The sequence below is a fragment of the Ambystoma mexicanum genome, chromosome 4q (assembly GCF_040938575.1).
Source record: "Ambystoma mexicanum isolate Mex_15411 chromosome 4q, UKY_AmexF1_1, whole genome shotgun sequence".
NCBI classification, from domain to species: Eukaryota; Metazoa; Chordata; class Amphibia; order Caudata; family Ambystomatidae; genus Ambystoma; species Ambystoma mexicanum.
The window spans coordinates 529,306,495-529,326,343 of NC_090928.1; the positions used below are offsets into that span (position 1 = coordinate 529,306,495).

Below are 19,849 nucleotides of genomic sequence, written 5' to 3' on the forward strand. Positions count from 1 at the left end.
GCCTATAGTTTTCTTCCCTATCCCTGCACTGCCGCTTTCCACAGATAGGATGCTGTGTAATCATAGGCTCTGGTGGAGTTTGGAAAGAAAATACACATCAGCCAGAGGCAGAAATAGTCTAAGAAAGTATCAAACACAATTACCAGTCAATATCAGAACGCATTGAAGAATATCAGGAAATAGCCGATTAAACCTGTGTGGAAAAAAGTCTTATTTGTGTTTATTCCACTTTATTTTATAGTAAGATGATACATACTTTTTCTTTTACAGTGAATACATTAAGGTGTGGTATTGCCCCTTTACACATCATCCAGACATGCATTCATATATTGCATGTTAACAATCAAAATATTGCAAATATTGTAAAGAGACTTTCAATTTCTATTTTTTTGGTCAAAAAGCACTAAAATTTTAGTTGTTTTCGCCCAACGTGGGGCTCGAACCCACGACCCTGAGATTAAGAGTCTCATGCGCTACCGACTGATCAAGCCTGGCTCCTTTGAATGCCCATAGTTTTCTTCCCTATCCCTGCACTGCCGTTTTCCACAGATAGGATGTATTTTTTTGGTCAAAAAGCACTACAATTTTAGTTGTTTTCACCCAACGTGGGGCTCGAGCCCACGACCCTGAGATTAAGAGTCTCATGCTCTACCGACTGAGCTAGCCGGGCTCCTTTGGATGCCTATAGTTTTCTTCCCTATCCCTGCACTGCTGCTTTCCACAGATAGGATGCTGTGTAATCATAGGCTCTGGTGGAGTTTGGAAAGAAAATACACATCAGCCAGAGGCAGAAATAGTCTAAGAAAGTATCAAACACAATTACCAGTCAATATCAGAACACATTGAAGAATATCAGGAAATAGCCGATTAAACCTGTGTGGAAAAAAGTCTTATTTGTGTTTTCTCCACTTTATTTTATAGTAAGATGATACATACTTTTTCTTTTACAGTGAATACATTAAGGTGTGGTATTGCCCCATTACACATCATCCAGACATGCATTCATATATTGCATGTTAACAATGAAAATATTGCAAATATTGTAAAGAGACTTTCAATTTCTATTTTTTTGGTCAAAAAGCACTAAAATTTTAGTTGTTTTCGCCCAACGTTTTCTTCCCTATCCCTGCACTGCCGCTTTACACAGATAGGATGTATTTTTTTGGTCAAAAAGCACTACAAGTTTAGTTGTTTTCGCCCAACGTGGGGCTCGAACCCACGACCCTGAGATTAAGAGTCTCATGCTCTACCGACTCAGCTAGCCGGGCTCCTTTGGATGCCTATAGTTTTCCTCCCTATCCCTGCACTGCCGTTTTCCACAGATAGGATGCTGTGTAATCATAGGCTCTGGTGGAGTTTGGAAAGAAAATACACATCAGCCAGAGGCAGAAATAATCTAAGAAAGTATCAAACACAATTACCAGTCAATATCAGAACGCATTGAAGAATATCAGGAAATAGCCGATTAAACCTGTGTGGAAAAAAGTCTTATTTGTGTTTTCTCCACTTTATTTTATAGTAAGATGATACATACTTTTTCTTTTACAGTGAATACTTTAAGGTGTGGTATTGCCCCATTACACATCATCCAGACATGCATTCATATATTGCATGTTAACAATCAAAATATTGCAAATATTGTAAAGAGACTTTCAATTTCTATTTTTTTGGTCAAAAAGCACTAAAATTTTAGTTGTTTTCACCCAACGTGGGGCTTGAACCCACGACCCTGAGATTAAGAGTCTCATGCTCTACCGACTCAGCTAGCCGGGCTCCTTTGAATACCTATAGTTTTCTTCCCTATCCCTGCACTGCCGTTTTCCACAGATAGAATGCTGTGTAATCATAGGCTCTGGTGGAGTTTGGAAAGAAAATACACATCAGCCAGAGGCAGAAATAGTCTAAGAAAGTATCAAACACAATTACCAGTCAATATCAGAACACTTTGAAGAATATCAGGAAATAGCTGACTGAACCTGTGTGAAAAAAAGTCTTATTTGTGTTTTCTCCACTTTATTTTATAATAAGATGATACATACTTTTTCTTTTACAGTGAATACATTAAGGTATGGTATTGCCCCATTAAACATCATCCAGACATGCATTCATATATTGCATGTTAACAATGAAAATATTGCAAATATTGTGAAGAGACTTTCAATTTCTATTTTTTTGGTCAAAAAGCACTAAAATATTAGTTGTTTTTGCCCAACATGGGGCTCGAACCCACGACCCTGAGATTAAGAGTCTCATGCTCTACCAACTGAGCTAGCCAGGCTCCTTTGGATGCTTATAGTTTTCTTCCCTATCCCTGCACTGCCGTTTTCCACAGATAGGATGCTGTGTAATCATAGGCTCTGGTGGAGTTTGGAAAGAAAATACACATCAGCCAGAGGTAGAAATAGTCTAAGAAAGTATCAAACACAATTACCAGTCAATATCAGAACGCATTGAAGAATATCAGGAAATAGCCGATTAAACCTGTGTGGAAAAAAGTCTTATTTGTGTTTTCTCCACTTTATTTTATAGTAAGATGATACATACTTTTTCTTTTACAGTGAATACATTAAGGTGTGGTATTGCCCCATTACACATCATCCAGACATGCATTCATATATTGCATGTTAACAATCAAAATATTGCAAATATTGTAAAGAGACTTTCAATTTCTATTTTTTTGGTCAAAAAGCACTAAAATTTTAGTTGTTTTCGCCCAACGTGGGGCTCGAACCCACGACCCTGAGATTAAGAGTCTCATGCTCTACCGACTGAGCTAGCTGGGCTCCTTTGGATGCCTATAGTTTTCTTCCCTATCCCTGCACTGCTGTTTTCCACAGATAGGATGCTGTGTAATCATAGGCTCTGGTGGAGTTTGGAAAGAAAATACACATCAGCCAGAGGCAGAAATAGTCTAAGAAAGTATCAAACACAATTACCAGTCAATATCAGAACGCATTGAAGAATATCAGGAAATAGCCGATTAAACCTGTGTGGAAAAAAGTCTTATTTGTGTTTTCTCCACTTTATTTTATAGTAAGATGATACATACTTTTTCTTTTACAGTGAATACATTAAGGTGTGGTATTGCCCCATTACACATCATCCAGACATGCATTCATATATTGCATGTTAACAATGAAAATATTGCAAATATTGTAAAGAGACTTTCAATTTCTATTTTTTTGGTCAAAAAGCACTAAAATTTTAGTTGTTTTCGCCCAACGTGGGGCTTGAACCCACGACCCTGAGATTAAGAGTCTCATGCTCTACCGACTGAGCTAGCCGGGCTCCTTTGGATGCCTATAGTTTTCTTCCCTATCCCTGCACTGCCGTTTTCCACAGATAGGATGTATTTTTTTGGTCAAAAAGCTCTACAATTTTAGTTGTTTTCGCCCAACGTGGGGCTCGAACCCACGACCCTGAGATTAAGAGTCTCATGGTCTACCGACTGAGCTAGCCGGGCTCCTTTGGATGCCTATAGTTTTCTTCCCTATCCCTGCACTGCCGCTTTCCACAGATAGGATGCTGTGTAATCATAGGCTCTGGTGGAGTTTGGAAAGAAAATACACATCAGCCAGAGGCAGAAATAGTCTAAGAAAGTATCAAACACAATTACCAGTCAATATCAGAACGCATTGAAGAATATCAGGAAATAGCCGATTAAACCTGTGTGGAAAAAAGTCTTATTTGTGTTTTCTCCACTTTATTTTATAGTAAGATGATACATACTTTTTCTTTTACAGTGAATACATTAAGGTGTTGTATTGCCCCTTTACACATCATCCAGACATGCATTCATATATTGCATGTTAACAATCAAAATATTGCAAATATTGTAAAGAGACTTTCAATTTCTATTTTTTTGGTCAAAAAGCACTAAAATTTTAGTTGTTTTCGCCCAACGTGGGGCTCGATCCCACGACCCTGAGATTAAGAGTCTCATGCGCTACCGACTGAGCAAGCCGGGCTCCTTTGGATGCCCATAGTTTTCTTCCCTATCCCTGCACTGCCGTTTTCCACAGATAGGATGTATTTTTTTGGTCAAAAAGCACTACAATTTTAGTTGTTTTCGCCCAACGTGGGGCTCGAACCCACGACCCGAAGATTAAGAGTCTCATGCTCTACCGACTGAGCTAGCCGGGCTCCTTTGGATGCCTATAGTTTTCTTCCCTATCCCTGCACAGCCGCTTTCCACAGATAGGATGCTGTGTAATCATAGGTTCTGGTGGAGTTTGGAAAGAAAATACACATCAGCCAGAGGCAGAAATAGTCTAAGAAAGTATCAAACACAATTACCAGTCAATATCAGAACGCATTGAAGAATATCAGGAAATAGCCGATTAAACCTGTGTGGAAAAAAGTCTTATTTGTGTTTTCTCCACTTTATTTTATAGTAAGATGATACATACTTTTTCTTTTACAGTGAATACATTAAGGTGTGGTATTGCCCCATTACACATCACCCAGACATGCATTCATATATTGCATGTTAACAATCAAAATATTGCAAATATTGTAAAGAGACTTTCAATTTCTATTTTTTTGGTCAAAAAGCACTAAAATTTTAGTTGTTTTTGCCCAACGTGGGGCTCGAACCCACGACCCTGAGATTAAGAGTCTCATGCTCTACCAACTGAGCTAGCCGGGCTCCTTTGGATGCCTATAGTTTTCTTCCCTATCCCTGCACTGCCGCTTTCCACAGATAGGATGCTGTGTAATCATAGGCTCTGGTGGAGTTTGGAAAGAAAATACACATCAGCCAGAGGCAGAAATAGTCTAAGAAAGTATCAAACACAATTACCAGTCAATATCAGAACGCATTGAAGAATACCAGGAAATAGCCGATTAAACCTGTGTGGAAAAAAGTCTTATTTGTGTTTTCTGCACTTTATTTTATAGTAAGATGATACATACTTTTTCTTTTACAGTGAATACATTAAGGTATGGTATTGCCCCATTACAAATCATCCAGACATACATTCATATATTGCATGTTAACAATGAAAATATTGCAAAGAGACTTTCAATTTCTATTTTTTTGGTCAAAAAGCACTAAAATTTTAGTTGTTTTCGCCCAACGTGGGGCTCGAACCCACGACCCTGAGATTAAGAGTCTCATGCTCTACCAACTGAGCTAGCCGGGCTCCTTTGGATGCCTATAGTTTTCTTCCCTATCCCTGCACTTCCGGTTTCCACAGATAGGATGCTGTGCAATCATAGGCTCTGGTGGAGTTTGGAAAGAAAATACACAACAGCCAGAGGCAGAAATAGTCTAAGAAAGTATCAAACACAATTACCAGTCAATATCAGAACGCTTTGAAGAATATCAGGAAATAGCTGACTGAACCTGTGTGAAAAAAAGTCTTATTTGTGTTTTCTCCACTTTATTTTATAATAAGATGATACATACTTTTTCTTTTACAGTGAATACATTAAGGTATGGTATTGCCCCATTACACATCATCCAGACATGCATTCATATATTGCATGTTAACAATGAAAATATTGCAAATATTGTAGAGACTTTCAATTTCTATTTTTTTGGTCAAAAAGCACTACAATTTTAGTTGTTTTCGCCCAACGTGGGGCTCGAACCCACGACCCTGAGATTAAGAGTCTCATGCTCTACCAACTGAGCTAGCCAGGCTGGCTCTTTTGGATGCCTATAGTTTTCTTCCCTATCCCTGCACTGCCGGTTTCCACAGATAGGATGCTGTGCAATCATAGGCTCTGGTGGAGTTTGGAAAGAAAATACACATCAGCCAGAGGCAGAAATAGTCTAAGAAAGTATCAAACACAATTACCAGTCAATATCAGAACGCTTTGAAGAATATCAGGAAATAGCTGACTGAACCTGTGTGAAAAAATGTCTTATTTGTGTTTTCTCCACTTTATTTTATAATAAGATGATACATACTTTTTCTTTTACAGTGAATACATTAAGGTATGGTATTGCCCCATTACACATCATCCAGACATGCATTCATATATTGCATGTTAACAATGAAAATATTGCAAATATTGTAAAGAGACTTTCAATTTCTATTTTTTTGGTCAAAAAGCACTACAATTTTAGTTGTTTTCGCCCAACGTGGGGCTCGAACCCACGACCCTGAGATTAAGAGTCTCATGCTCTACCGACTGAGCTAGCCAGGCTCCTTTGGATGCCTATAGTTTTCTTCCCTATCCCTCCACTGCCGCTTACCACAGATAGGATGCTGTGTAATCATAGGCTCTGGTGGAGTTTGGAAAGAAAATACACATCAGCAAGAGGCAGAAATAGTCTAAGAAAGTATCAAACACAATTACCAGTAAATATCAGAACGCATTGAAGAATATCAGGAAATAGCCTATTAAACCTGTGTGGAAAAAAGTCTTATTTGTGTTTTCTCCACTTTATTTTATAGTAAGATGATGCATACTTTTTCTTTTACAGTGAATACATTAAGGTATGGTATTGCCCCATTACACATCATCCAGACATGCATTCATATATTGCATGTTAACAATGAAAATATTGCAAATATTGTATAGAGACTTTCAATTTCTATTTTTTTGGTCAAAAAGCACTAAAATTTTAGTTGTTTTCGCCCAACGCGACCCTGAGATTAAGAGTCTCATGCTCTACCGACTGAGCTAGCCGGGCTCCTTTGGATGCCTATAGTTTTCTTCCCTATCCCTGCACTGCCGCTTTCCACAGATAGGATGCTGTGTAATCATAGGCTCTGGTGGAGTTTGGAAAGAAAATACACATCAGCCAGAGGCAGAAATAGTCTAAGAAAGTATCAAACACAATTACCAGTCAATATCAGAACGCATTGAAGAATACCAGGAAATAGCCGATTAAACCTGTGTGGAAAAAAGTCTTATTTGTGTTTTCTGCACTTTATTTTATAGTAAGATGATACATACTTTTTCTTTTACAGTGAATACATTAAGGTATGGTATTGCCCCATTACAAATCATCCAGACATACATTCATATATTGCATGTTAACAATGAAAATATTGCAAAGAGACTTTCAATTTCTATTTTTTTGGTCAAAAAGCACTAAAATTTTAGTTGTTTTCGCCCAACGTGGGGCTCGAACCCACGACCCTGAGATTAAGAGTCTCATGCTCTACCAACTGAGCTAGCCAGGCTGGCTCTTTTGGATGCCTATAGTTTTCTTCCCTATCCCTGCACTGCCCGTTTCCACAGATAGGATGCTGTGCAATCATAGGCTCTGGTGGAGTTTGGAAAGAAAATACACATCAGCCAGAGGCAGAAATAGTCTAAGAAAGTATCAAACACAATTACCAGTCAATATCAGAACGCTTTGAAGAATATCAGGAAATAGCTGACTGAACCTGTGTGAAAAAATGTCTTATTTGTGTTTTCTCCACTTTATTTTATAATAAGATGATACATACTTTTTCTTTTACAGTGAATACATTAAGGTATGGTATTGCCCCATTACACATCATCCAGACATGCATTCATATATTGCATGTTAACAATGAAAATATTGCAAATATTGTAAAGAGACTTTCAATTTCTATTTTTTTGGTCAAAAAGCACTACAATTTTAGTTGTTTTCGCCCAACGTGGGGCTCGAACCCTATCCCTGCACTGCCGTTTTCCACAGATAGGATGCGGTGTAATCATAGGCTCTGGTGGAGTTTGGAAAGAAAATACACATCAGCCAGAGGCAGAAATAGTCTAAGAAAGTATCAAACACAATTACCAGTCAATATCAGAACGCATTGAAGAATATCAGGAAATAGCCGATTAAACCTGTGTGGAAAAAAGTCTTATTTGTGTTTTCTCCACTTTATTTTATAGTAAGATGATACATACTTTTTCTTTTACAGTGAATACATTAAGGTGTGGTATTGACCCATTACACATCATCCAGACATGCATTCATATATTGCATTTTAACAATCAAAATATTGCAAATATTGTAAAGAGAATTTCAATTTCTATTTTTTTGGTCATAAAGCACTAAAATATTAGTTGTTTTCGCCCAACATGGGGCTCGAACCCACGACGCTGAGATTAAGAGTCTCATGCTCTACCGACTGAGCTAGTCGGGCTCCTTTGGATGCCTATAGTTTTCTTCCCTATCCCTGCACTGCCGTTTTCTACAGATAGGATGCTGTGTAATCATAGGCTCTGGTGGAGTTTGGAAAGAAAATACACATCAGCCAGAGGCAGAAATAGTCTAAGAAAGTATCAAACACAATTACCAGTCAATATCAGAACGCATTGAAGAATACCAGGAAATAGCCGATTAAACCTGTGTGGAAAAAAGTCTTATTTGTGTTTTCTGCACTTTATTTTATAGTAAGATGATACATACTTTTTCTTTTACAGTGAATACATTAAGGTATGGTATTGCCCCATTACAAATCATCCAGACATACATTCATATATTGCATGTTAACAATGAAAATATTGCAAAGAGACTTTCAATTTCTATTTTTTTGGTCAAAAAGCACTAAAATTTTAGTTGTTTTCGCCCAACGTGGGGCTCGAACCCACGACCCTGAGATTAAGAGTCTCATGCTCTACCAACTGAGCTAGCCGGGCTCCTTTGGATGCCTATAGTTTTCTTCCCTATCCCTGCACTTCCGGTTTCCACAGATAGGATGCTGTGCAATCATAGGCTCTGGTGGAGTTTGGAAAGAAAATACACAACAGCCAGAGGCAGAAATAGTCTAAGAAAGTATCAAACACAATTACCAGTCAATATCAGAACGCTTTGAAGAATATCAGGAAATAGCTGACTGAACCTGTGTGAAAAAATGTCTTATTTGTGTTTTCTCCACTTTATTTTATAATAAGATGATACATACTTTTTCTTTTACAGTGAATACATTAAGGTATGGTATTGCCCCATTACACATCATCCAGACATGCATTCATATATTGCATGTTAACAATGAAAATATTGCAAATATTGTAAAGAGACTTTCAATTTCTATTTTTTTGGTCAAAAAGCACTACAATTTTAGTTGTTTTCGCCCAACGTGGGGCTCGAACCCACGACCCTGAGATTAAGAGTCTCATGCTCTACCGACTGAGCTAGCCAGGCTCCTTTGGATGCCTATAGTTTTCTTCCCTATCCCTCCACTGCCGCTTACCACAGATAGGATGCTGTGTAATCATAGGCTCTGGTGGAGTTTGGAAAGAAAATACACATCAGCAAGAGGCAGAAATAGTCTAAGAAAGTATCAAACACAATTACCAGTAAATATCAGAACGCATTGAAGAATATCAGGAAATAGCCTATTAAACCTGTGTGGAAAAAAGTCTTATTTGTGTTTTCTCCACTTTATTTTATAGTAAGATGATGCATACTTTTTCTTTTACAGTGAATACATTAAGGTATGGTATTGCCCCATTACACATCATCCAGACATGCATTCATATATTGCATGTTAACAATGAAAATATTGCAAATATTGTATAGAGACTTTCAATTTCTATTTTTTTGGTCAAAAAGCACTAAAATTTTAGTTGTTTTTCGCCCAACGCGACCCTGAGATTAAGAGTCTCATGCTCTACCGACTGAGCTAGCCGGGCTCCTTTGGATGCCTATAGTTTTCTTCCCTATCCCTGCACTGCCGCTTTCCACAGATAGGATGCTGTGTAATCATAGGCTCTGGTGGAGTTTGGAAAGAAAATACACATCAGCCAGAGGCAGAAATAGTCTAAGAAAGTATCAAACACAATTACCAGTCAATATCAGAACGCATTGAAGAATACCAGGAAATAGCCGATTAAACCTGTGTGGAAAAAAGTCTTATTTGTGTTTTCTGCACTTTATTTTATAGTAAGATGATACATACTTTTTCTTTTACAGTGAATACATTAAGGTATGGTATTGCCCCATTACAAATCATCCAGACATACATTCATATATTGCATGTTAACAATGAAAATATTGCAAAGAGACTTTCAATTTCTATTTTTTTGGTCAAAAAGCACTAAAATTTTAGTTGTTTTCGCCCAACGTGGGGCTCGAACCCACGACCCTGAGATTAAGAGTCTCATGCTCTACCAACTGAGCTAGCCAGGCTGGCTCTTTTGGATGCCTATAGTTTTCTTCCCTATCCCTGCACTGCCCGTTTCCACAGATAGGATGCTGTGCAATCATAGGCTCTGGTGGAGTTTGGAAAGAAAATACACATCAGCCAGAGGCAGAAATAGTCTAAGAAAGTATCAAACACAATTACCAGTCAATATCAGAACGCTTTGAAGAATATCAGGAAATAGCTGACTGAACCTGTGTGAAAAAATGTCTTATTTGTGTTTTCTCCACTTTATTTTATAATAAGATGATACATACTTTTTCTTTTACAGTGAATACATTAAGGTATGGTATTGCCCCATTACACATCATCCAGACATGCATTCATATATTGCATGTGAACAATGAAAATATTGCAAAAATTGTAAAGAGACTTTCAATTTCTATTTTTTTGGTCAAAAAGCACTACAATTTTAGTTGTTTTCGCCCAACGTGGGGCTCGAACCCTATCCCTGCACTGCCGTTTTCCACAGATAGGATGCGGTGTAATCATAGGCTCTGGTGGAGTTTGGAAAGAAAATACACATCAGCCAGAGGCAGAAATAGTCTAAGAAAGTATCAAACACAATTACCAGTCAATATCAGAACGCATTGAAGAATATCAGGAAATAGCCGATTAAACCTGTGTGGAAAAAAGTCTTATTTGTGTTTTCTCCACTTTATTTTATAGTAAGATGATACATACTTTTTCTTTTACAGTGAATACATTAAGGTGTGGTATTGACCCATTACACATCATCCAGACATGCATTCATATATTGCATTTTAACAATCAAAATATTGCAAATATTGTAAAGAGAATTTCAATTTCTATTTTTTTGGTCATAAAGCACTAAAATATTAGTTGTTTTCGCCCAACATGGGGCTCGAACCCACGACGCTGAGATTAAGAGTCTCATGCTCTACCGACTGAGCTAGTCGGGCTCCTTTGGATGCCTATAGTTTTCTTCCCTATCCCTGCACTGCCGTTTTCTACAGATAGGATGCTGTGTAATCATAGGCTCTGGTGGAGTTTGGAAAGAAAATACACATCAGCCAGAGGCAGAAATAGTCTAAGAAAGTATCAAACACAATTACCAGTCAATATCAGAACGCATTGAAGAATATCAGGATATAGCCGATTAAACCTGTGTGGAAAAAAGTCTTATTTGTGTTTTCTCCACTTTATTTTATAGTAAGATGATAAATACTTTTTCTTTTACAGTGAATACATTAAGGTGTGGTATTGCCCCATTACACATCATCCAGACATGCATTCATATATTGCATGTTAACAATGAAAATATTGCAAATATTGTAAAGAGACTTTCAATTTCTATTTTTTTGGTCAAAAAGCACTAAAATTTTAGTTGTTTTCACCCAACGTGGGGCTCGAACCCACGACCTGAGATTAAGAGTCTCATGCTCTACCGACTGAGCTAGCCGAGCTCCTTTGGCTGCTTATAGTTTTCTTCCCTATCCCTGCAATGCCGTTTTCCACAGATAGGATGTATTTTTTTGGTCAAAAAGCACTAAAATTTTAGTTGTTTTCGCCCAACGTGGGGCTCAAACCCAGGACCCTGAGATTAAGAGTCTCATGCTCTACCGACTGAGCTAGCCGGGCTTCTTTGGATGCCTATAGTTTTCTTCCCTATCCCTGCACTGCCGTTTTCCACAGATAGGATGTATTTTTTTGGTCAAAAAGTACTACAATTTTAGTTGTTTTCGCCCAACGTGGGGCTCGAACCCACGACCCTGAGATTAAGAGTCTCATGCTCTACCGACTGAGATAGCCGGGCTCCTTTGGATGCCTATAGTTTTCTTCCCTATTCCTGCACTGCCATTTTCCACAGATAGGATGCTGTGTAATCATAGGCTCTGGTGGAGTTTGGAAAGAAAATACACATCAGCCAGAGGCAAAAATAGTCTAAGAAAGTATCAAACACAATTACCAGTCAATATCAGAACGCATTGAAGAATATCAGGAAATAGCCAATTAAACCTGTGTGGAAAAAAGTCTTATTTGTGTTTTCTCCACTTTATTTTATAGTAAGATGATACATACTTTTTCTTTTACAGTGAATACATTAAGGTGTGGTATTGCCCCATTACACATCATCCAGACATTCATTCATATATTGCATGTTAACAATGAAAATATTGCAAATATTGTAAAGAGACTTTCAATTTCTATTTTTTTGGTCAAAAAGCACTACAATTTTAGTTGTTTTCGCCCAACGTGGGGCTCGAACCCACGACCCTGAGATTAAGAGCCTCATGCTCTACCGACTGAGCTAGCCGGGCTCCTTTTGATGCCTATAGTTTTCTTCCCTATCCCTGCACTGACGCTTTCCACAGATAGGATGCTGTGTAATCATAGGCTCTGGTGGAGTTTGGAAAGAAAATACACATCAGCCAGAGGCAGAAATAGTCTAAGAAAGTATCAAACACAATTACCAGTCAATATCAGAACGCATTGAAGAATATCAGGAAATAGGCGATTAAACCTGTGTGGAAAAAAGTCTTATTTGTGTTTTCTCCACTTTATTTTATAGTAAGATGATACATACTTTTTCTTTTACAGTGAATACATTAAGGTGTGGTATTGCCCCATTACACATCATCCAGACATGCATTCATATATTGCATGTTAACAATCAAAATATTGCAAATATTGTAAAGAGACTTTCAATTTCTATTTTTTTGGTCAAAAAGCACTAAAATTTTAGTTGTGTTCGCCCAACGTGAGGCTCGAACCCACGACCCTGAGATTAAGAGTCTCATGCTCTACCGACTGAGCTAGCCGGGCTCCTTAGGATACCTATAGTTTTCTTCCCTATCCCTGCACTGCCGTTTTCCACAGATAGGATGCTGTGTAATCATAGGCTCTGGTGGAGTTTGGAAAGAAAATACACATCAGCCAGAGGCAGAAATAGTCTAAGAAAGTATCAAACACAATTACCAGTCAATATCAGAACGCATTGAAGAATATCAGGAAATAGCCGATTAAACCTGTGTGGAAAAAAGTCTTATTTGTGTTTTCTCCACTTTATTTTATAGTAAGATGATACATACTTTTTCTTTTACAGTGAATACATTAAGGTGTGGTATTGCCCCATTACACATCATCCAGACATGCATTCATATATTGCATGTTAACAATCAAAATATTGCAAATATTGTAAAGAGACTTTCAATTTCTATTTTTTTGGTCAAAAAGCACTAAAATTTTAGATGTTTTCGCCCAACGTGGGGCTCAAACCCACGACCCTGAGATCAAGAGTCTCATGCTCTACCGACTGAGCAAGCCGGGCTCCTTTGGATGCCTATAGGTTTCTTCCCTATCCCTGCACTGCCGTTTTCGACAGATAGGATATATTTATTTGGTCAAAAAGCACTACAATTTTAGTTGTTTTCGCCCAACATGGGGCTCGAACCCATGACCCTGAGATTAAGAGTCTCATGCTCTACCGACTGAGCTAGCCGGGCTCCTTTGGATGCCTATAGTTTTCTTCCCTATCCCTGCACAGCCGCTTTCCACAGATAGGATGCTGTGTAATCATAGGCTCTGGTGGAGTTTGGAAAGAAAATACACATCAGCCAGAGGCAGAAATAGTCTAAGAAAGTATCAAACACAATTACCAGTCAATATCAGAACGCATTGAAGAATATCAGGAAATAGCCGATTAAACCTGTGTAGAAAAAAGTCTTATTTGTGTTTTCTCCACTTTATTTTATAGTAAGATGATACATACTTTTTCTTTTACAGTGAATACATTAAGGTGTGGTATTGCCCCATTACACATCATCCAGACATGCATTCATATATTGCATGTTAACAATGAAAATATTGCAAATATTGTAAAGAGACTTTCAATTTCTATTTTTTTGGTCAAAAAGCACTAAAATTTTAGTTGTTTTCGCCCAACGTGGGGCTCGAACCCACGACCCTGAGATTAAGAGTCTCATGCGCTACCGACTGAGCAAGCCGGGCTCCTTTGGATGCCCATAGTTTTCTTCCCTATCCCTGCACTGCCGTTTTCCACAGATAGGATGTATTTTTTTGGTCAAAAAGCACTACAATTTTAGTTGTTTTCGCCCAACGTGGGGCTCGAACCCACGACCCTGAGATTAAGAGTCTCATGCTCTACCGACTGAGCTAGCCGGGCTCTTTTGGATGCCTATAGTTTTCTTCCCTATCCCTGCACAGCCGCTTTCCACAGATAGGATGCTGTGTAATCATAGGCTCTGGTGGAGTTTGGAAAGAAAATACACATCAGCCAGAGGCAGAAATAGTCTAAGAAAGTATCAAACACAATTACCAGTCAATATCAGAACGCATTGAAGAGTATCAGGAAATAGCCGATTAAACCTGTGTGGAAAAAAGTCTTATTTGTGTTTTCTCCACATTATTTTATAGTAAGATGATACATACTTTTTCTTTTACAGTGAATACATTAAGGTGTGGTATTGCCCCATTACACATCATCCAGACATGCATTCATATATTGCATGTTAACAATCAAAATATTGCAAATATTGTAAAGAGACTTTCAATTTCTATTTTTTTGGTCAAAAAGCACTAAAATTTTAGTTGTTTTCGCCCAACGTGGGGCTCGAACCCACGACCCTGAGATTAAGAGTCTCATGCTCTACCAACTGAGCTAGCCGGGCTCCTTTGGATGCCTATAGTTTTCTTCCCTATCCCTGCACTGCCGTTTTCCACAGATAGGATGCTGTGTAATCATAGGCTCTGGTGGAGTTTGGAAAGAAAATACACATCAGCCAGAGGCAGAAATAGTCTAAGAAAGTATCAAACACAATTACCAGTCAATATCAGAACACATTGAAGAATATCAGGAAATAGCCGATTAAACCTGTGTGGAAAAAAGTCTTATTTGTGTTTTCTCCACTTTATTTTATAGTAAGATGATACATACTTTTTCTTTTACAGTGAATACATTAAGGTGTGGTATTGCCCCATTGCACATCATCCAGACATGCATTCATATATTGCATGTTAACAATCAAAATATTGCAAATATTGTAAAGAGACTTTCAATTTCTATTTTTTTGGTCAAAAAGCACTAGAATTTTAGTTGCTTTCGCCCAACGTGGGGCTCGAACCCACGACCCTGAGATTAAGAGTCTCATGCGCTACCGACTGAGCAAGCCAGGCTCCTTTGGATGCCCATAGTTTTCTTCCCTATCCCTGCACTGCCGGTTTCCACAGATAGGATGTATTTTTTTGGTCAAAAAGCACTACAATTTTAGTGGTTTTCGCCCAACATGGGGCTCGAACCCACAACCCTGAGATTAAGAGTCTCATGCTCTACCGACTGAGCTAGCCGGGCTCCTTTGGATGCCTATAGTTTTCTTCCCTATCCCTGCACTGCCGTTTTCCACAGATAGGATGCTGTGTAATCATAGGCTCTGGTGGAGTTTGGAAAGAAAATACACATCAGCCAGAGGCAGAAATAGTCTAAGAAAGTATCAAACACAATTACCAGTCAATATCAGAACGCATTGAAGAATATCAGGAAATAGCCGATTAAACCTGTGTGGAAAAAAGTCTTATTTGTGTTTTCTCCACTTTATTTTATAGTAATATGATACATACTTTTTCTTTTACAGTGAATACATTAAGGTGTGGTATTGCCCCATTACACATCATCCAGACATGCATTCATATATTGCATGTTAACAATCAAAATATTGCAAATATTGTAAAGAGACTTTCAATTTCTATTTTTTTGGTCAAAAAGCACTAAAATTTTAGTTGTTTTCGCCCAACGTGGGGCTCGAACCCACGACCCTGAGATTAAGAGTCTCATGCGCTACCGACTGAGCAACCCGGGCTCCTTTGGATGCCCATAGTTTTCTTCCCTATCCCTGCACTGCCGGTTTCCACAGATAGGATGTATTTTTTTGGTCAAAAAGCACTACAATTTTAGTTGTTTTCGCCCAACGTGGGGCTCGAACTCACGACCCTGAGATTAAGAGTCTCATGCTCTACCGACTGAGCTAGCCGGGCTCTTTTGGATGCCTATAGTTTTCTTCCCTATCCCTGCACTGCCGTTTTCCACAGATAGGATGTATTTTTTTGGTCAAAAAGTACTACAATTTTAGTTGTTTTCGCCCAACGTGGGGCTCGAACCCACGACCCTGAAATTAAGAGTCTCATGCTCTACCGACTGAGCTAGCCAGGCTCCTTTGGATGCCTATAGTTTTATTCCCTATTCCTGCACTGCCGTTTTCCACAGATAGGATGCTGTGTAATCATAGGCTCTGGTGGAGTTTGGAAAGAAAATACACATCAGCCAGAGGCAAAAATAGTCTAAGAAAGTATCAAACACAATTACCAGTCAATATCAGAACGAATTGAAGATTATCAGGAAATAGCCGATTAAACCTGTGTGGAAAAAAGTCTTATTTGTGTTTTCTCCACTTTATTTTATAGTAAGATGATACATACTTTTTCTTTTACAGTGAATACATTAAGGTGTGGTATTGCCCCATTACACATCATCCAGACATGCATTCATATATTGCATGTTAACAATGAAAATATTGCAAATATTGTAAAGAGACTTTCAATTTCTATTTTTTTGGTCAAAAAGCACTACAATTTTAGTTGTTTTCGCCCAACGTGGGGCTCGAACCCACGACCCTGAGATTAAGAGTCTCATGCTCTACCGACTGAGCTAGCCGGGCTCCTTTGGATGCCTATAGTTTTCTTCCCTATCCCTGCACTGCCGCTTTCCACAGATAGGATGCTGTGTAATCATAGGCTCTGGTGGAGTTTGGAAAGAAAATACACATCAGCCAGAGGCAGAAATAGTCTAAGAAAGTATCAAACACAATTACCAGTCAATATCAGAACGCATTGAAGAATATCAGGAAATAGCCGATTAAACCTGTGTGGAAAAAAGTCTTATTTGTGTTTTCTCCACTTTATTTTATAGTAAGATGATACATACTTTTTCTTTTACAGTGAATACATTAAGGTGTGGTATTGCCCCATTACACATCATCCAGACATGCATTCATATATTGCATGTTAACAATCAACATATTGCAAATATTGTAAAGAGACTTTCAATTTCTATTTTTTTGGTCAAAAAGCATTAAAATTTTAGTTGTTTTCGCCCAACGTGGGGCTCGCACCCACGACCCTTAGATTAAGAGTCTCATGCTCTACCAACTGAGCTAGCCGGGTTCCTTTGGATGCCTATAGTTTTCTTCCCTATCCCTGCACTGCCGTTTTCCACAGATAGGATGCTGTGTAATCATAGGCTCTGGTGGAGTTTGGAAAGAAAATACACATCAGCCAGAGGCAGAAATAGTCTAAGAAAGTATCAAACACAATTACCAGTCAATATCAGAACGCATTGAAGAATATCAGGAAATAGCCGATTAAACCTGTGTGGAAAAAAGTCTTATTTGTGTTTTCTCCACTTTATTTTATAGTAAGATGATACATACTTTTTCTTTTACAGTGAATACATTAAGGTGTGGTATTGCCCCATTACACATCATCCAGACATGCATTCATATATTGCATGTTAACAATCAAAATATTGCAAATATTGTAAAGAGACTTTCAATTTCTATTTTTTTGGTCAAAAAGCATTAAAATTTTAGTTGTTTTCGCCCAACATGGGGCTCGCACCCACGACCCTGAGATTAAGAGTCTCATGCTCTACCGACTGAGCTAGCCGGGCTCCTTTGGATGCCTATAGTTTTCTTCCCTATCCCTGCACTGCCGTTTTCCACAGATAGGATGTATTTTTTTGGTCAAAGAGCACTACAAGTTTAGTTGTTTTCGCCCAACGTGGGGCTCGAACCCATGACCCTGAGATTAAGAGTCTCATGCTCTACCGACTCAGCTAGCCGGGCTCCTTTGGATGTCTATAGTTTTCTTCCCTATCCCTGCACTGCCGTTTTCCACAGATAGGATGCTGTGTAATTATAGGCTCTGGTGGAGTTTGGAAAGAAAATACACATCAGCCAGAGGCAGAAATAATCTAAGAAAGTATCAAACACAATTACCAGTCAATATCAGAACGCATTGAAGAATATCAGGAAATAGCCGATTAAACCTGTGTGGAAAAAAGTCTTATTTGTGTTTTCTCCACTTTATTTTATAGTAAGATGATACATACTTTTTCTTTTACAGTGAATACATTAAGGTGTGGTATTGCCCCATTACACATCATCCAGACATGCATTCATATATTGCATGTTAACAATCAAAATATTGCAAATATTGTAAAGAGACTTTCAATTTCTATTTTTTTGTTCAAAAAGCACTAAAATTTTAGTTGTTTTCGCCCAACGTGGGGCTCGAACCCACGACCGTGAGATTAAGAGTCTCATGCTCTACCGACTGAGCTAGCTGGGCTCCTTTGGATGTCTATAGTTTTCTTCCCTATCCCTGCACTGCCGCTTTCCACAGATAGGATGCTGTGTAATCATAGGCTCTGGTGGAGTTTGGAAAGAAAATACACATCAGCCAGAGGCAGAAATAGTCTAAGAAAGTATCAAACACAATTACCAGTCAATATCAGAACGCATTGAAGAATATCAGGAAATAGCCGATTAAACCTGTGTGGAAAAAAGTCTTATTTGTGTTTTCTCCACTTTATTTTATAGTAAGATGATACATACTTTTTCTTTTACAGTGAATACATTAAGGTGTGGTATTGCCCCATTACACATCATCCAGACATGCATTCATATATTGCATGTTAACAATGAAAATATTGCAAATATTGTAAAGAGACTTTCAATTTCTATTTTCTTGGTCAAAAAGCACTAAAATTTTAGTTGTTTTCGCCCAACGTGGGGCTCGAACCCACGACCCTGAGATTAAGAGTCTCATGCTCTACCGACTGATCAAGCCTGGCTCCTTTGAATGCCCATAGTTTTCTTCCCTATCCCTGCACTGCCGTTTTCCACAGATAGGATGTATTTTTTTGGTCAAAAAGCACTACAATTTTAGTTGTTTTCACCCAACGTGGGGCTCGAGCCCACGACCCTGAGATTAAGAGTCTCATGCTCTACCGACTGAGCTAGCCGGGCTCCTTTGGATGCCTATAGTTTTCTTCCCTATCCCTGCACTGCTGCTTTCCACAGATAGGATGGAAAAAAGTCTTATTTGTGTTTTCTCCACTTTATTTTATAGTAAGATGATACATACTTTTTCTTTTACAGTGAATACATTAAGGTGTGGTATTGCCCCATTACACATCATCCAGACATGCATTCATATATTGCATGTTAACAATGAAAATATTGCAAATATTGTAAAGAGACTTTCAATTTCTATTTTTTTGGTCAAAAAGCACTAAAATTTTAGTTGTTTTCGCCCAACGTTTTCTTCCCTATCCCTGCACTGCCGCTTTACACAGATAGGATGTATTTTTTTGGTCAAAAAGCACTACAAGTTTAGTTGTTTTCGCCCAACGTGGGGCTCGAACCCACGACCCTGAGATTAAGAGTCTCATGCTCTACCGACTCAGCTAGCCGGGCTCCTTTGGATGCCTATAGTTTTCCTCCCTATCCCTGCACTGCCGTTTTCCACAGATAGGATGCTGTGTAATCATAGGCTCTGGTGGAGTTTGGAAAGAAAATACACATCAGCCAGAGGCAGAAATAATCTAAGAAAGTATCAAACACAATTACCAGTCAATATCAGAACGCATTGAAGAATATCAGGAAATAGCCGATTAAACCTGTGTGGAAAAAAGTCTTATTTGTGTTTTCTCCACTTTATTTTATAATAAGATG

General features: G+C 38.4%; 5 non-coding genes across 5 annotated transcripts; all 5 read right to left on the reverse strand.

Annotated features, from left to right (window-relative positions):
- Nucleotides 1–2,710: 2,710 nt before the first annotated feature.
- On the reverse strand, nucleotides 2,711–2,783 carry TRNAK-CUU (transfer RNA lysine (anticodon CUU)). The gene has a single exon. It is a non-coding gene; the product is annotated as a tRNA-Lys (tRNA).
- Nucleotides 2,784–4,575: 1,792 nt separating this feature from the next.
- On the reverse strand, nucleotides 4,576–4,648 carry TRNAK-CUU (transfer RNA lysine (anticodon CUU)). Its single transcript has one exon. It is a non-coding gene; the product is annotated as a tRNA-Lys (tRNA).
- Nucleotides 4,649–5,071: 423 nt separating this feature from the next.
- On the reverse strand, nucleotides 5,072–5,144 carry TRNAK-CUU (transfer RNA lysine (anticodon CUU)). The gene has a single exon. It is a non-coding gene; the product is annotated as a tRNA-Lys (tRNA).
- Nucleotides 5,145–8,501: 3,357 nt separating this feature from the next.
- Nucleotides 8,502–8,574, reverse strand: TRNAK-CUU (transfer RNA lysine (anticodon CUU)). Its single transcript has one exon. It is a non-coding gene; the product is annotated as a tRNA-Lys (tRNA).
- Nucleotides 8,575–14,658: 6,084 nt separating this feature from the next.
- TRNAK-CUU (transfer RNA lysine (anticodon CUU)) lies at nucleotides 14,659–14,731 on the reverse strand. The gene has a single exon. It is a non-coding gene; the product is annotated as a tRNA-Lys (tRNA).
- Nucleotides 14,732–19,849: the final 5,118 nt, after the last annotated feature.